This window comes from Biomphalaria glabrata, chromosome 12 (assembly GCF_947242115.1).
Source record: "Biomphalaria glabrata chromosome 12, xgBioGlab47.1, whole genome shotgun sequence".
NCBI classification, from domain to species: domain Eukaryota; kingdom Metazoa; phylum Mollusca; class Gastropoda; family Planorbidae; genus Biomphalaria; species Biomphalaria glabrata.
The window spans coordinates 28749505-28751964 of record NC_074722.1 but is presented as its reverse complement, the minus strand read 5'-3'; positions in this window follow the sequence as shown (position 1 = coordinate 28751964).

Below are 2460 nucleotides of genomic sequence, written 5' to 3'. Positions count from 1 at the left end.
CTGGCCTAAGGCCGGCCCTGCAAATTAGCGGCGTATGCTACGCCGCCGGTCGACTAGATGTGAATAATACTCATAATATTAAAATATGGTATCTACTGTTTGGCACCAACTTTGAGCTGATGACACTTTCTTATAAGTTATATTTCTTCTTATTTGCTATAAATCGTAAGGAATTATTTCCTTTTTTAACATTGTTAAGTGTGTTCGTTTGTTGTTTGTATTATTATAAATAAAAGGTCGTTTTTTTATGAAATAGTTCCCATTCAGATCTTGTGATCTATAGGGCAGATGATGTAAAGGTCATCTGTTTCTGTGGCACACGATTAACGAGTAGGGTGTCAAGTGGCGAGCACAACGACCAACCGACTTTACTTTCCCCCAACTAGTATCAGGTACGTATATTCTATCATTAGCTCTTCGCTTCGACAAGTTTGTTGATATCTGACAAAAACAAACAAAACAGGAAATGTGGAAGCTTCGATATGTTGCAATAAGCGTGACCACCAGGTCACACATCAATTCACTCTAAACGCACTCATCGTCACTTTCTAGTACCTGGGAGGGGGGGGGGGTACATAACGACCTGTCGAACGTGTTTCCACCCGTGACTGTCACAGACAATCTCACACTTTAGTGCTTAGACATAAAACAGACTCGGAAAAAAAAAAAAAAAAAACCAGCTTTTCAGCCTTGAAGATCAAACACAGAAAAAAAAAAACTTGAAGTTGAGAGTAAAACTCAACTGTTGTACTAAAAAAATATTTTTTCCACATTATCTCTGTGTTACACCATTTCAGGTAATGATTTAAAGAAAAAGAACCCAGACCTAAAAATTTTTTTTTTTAAATGTTGTTTTTAATATTGGTAGAAATATTTTTATAAAGGTCGAATGTTGGAAATGATTTTTTCAACAAGAAGAGAATGCTTTTTGCTAGCCATATTAATAGTGACATTATCATTGCTTAGAGGGGAAAAAAAAGATGGGATTTTTTTGTTATATGCCATCAATTTCTATGGTTCTCGATAAAAGTGTGTGTGCTTTCTCACATATGTGTGCGTGAGTGTGTGAAGGTGTGTGTGACCGTCATCTCCAGAGCAGTTAGGCGAAGTCGTCTAATTAGCTCTTTAGTTCCGCGTGCTTGAATATTTCATGAGGGCAACAACAAAATGGCGCGCTCTTGAGCGCTCTCACGGCGCGCGGGTTTAAAAGTTTGCACGTGAAAAGCGAGAGCCCCGGACAGCGGGGGTAGTGCAGAGGAGGGGGGCCCCCATGAGACTCGCGTACCTGCCGGATCGGAAAATGTCATAGAAGGTGGCATTTCAGACAAAAGGTGTCTTTATTATTATTAGATTTTTTTTTTCGGTCTGTTATTATCTGAAAGAGAGGTCGACGTGAAAGGCGTATTATCTGGTGGGCTTCTTATCGGGGGAGGGCGTACACGTTGAGAGGATAGAGAGACAAGAGGACGAGCTGCTGGTAATCTCAGAGGCGTAGCGTTAGGAGACAAGCAGGAAACTTATGTACTCATGGTCGTATCGTTCGGGGACTAGTTGGATTAGAATGGCTGCACACACACGCGCGCACAGTTTTATTAGTGCGATTTCTTTTTTTTTTTTTGTTTTTTGTTTGTTTTACAGTTAATGATATTTTTTTAAAATTTGTAATTACGTCTGCTCCCCGCCCTTGGGGTTAATTTCCACGAAACAAATCGTACACTTATATATATATATATAAAGAGAGAGAGACAGACTGACAGACAGACAGACAGATAGATAGATAGATAGATAGATAGATAGATAGATAGATAGATAGATAGATAGATAGATAGATAGATAGATAGATAGATAGATAGATAGATAGATAGATAGATAGATAGATAGATAGATAGATAGATAGATAGATAGATAGATAGATAAATAGATAGGCTTTTCTTAAGTATGTTAACAGAGGTCTCTCTTAGGAAGAACAGTTGTCGATCAGCGAGACACATCCGGGCCTCTAAAAGAAATACAAGATATTTCGACAACGCTCTAGTCAATCTCAAAGTGTGGTTCCTCTATTAACACTGGCTTCCTAAACGAGCGATATCGGATTCGAATCCAGATCAAGACCTTTAATTTGAACTTGGGTACTAAGAGCGGCCCTGAATCCACCCAACTTAGACAGTGTTCTTCACATTAGTGAGTGAAAGCACTCGCCGTTGAGTCATCGTGCATCAATGTGAAATAGAAATATACTTTGAAAATATCAAGCTGATTTGAAGTGCTTTGTTTGTTGTATTGTTTCTCTTAACTAATGTAATAAAAAGGAGCTGTGGTGGCTGTCAAATCGCTTGGCTTCCGAACTGAGAAGTCTCGAGCTTAAATCCCGATGACCACATAGACTTAGATCCTACCGCGCCGTTCTCTATGCAGATCTGCCTGTGGCAATACCTGAAGCCTCTTTTCACCTGGTGTCCA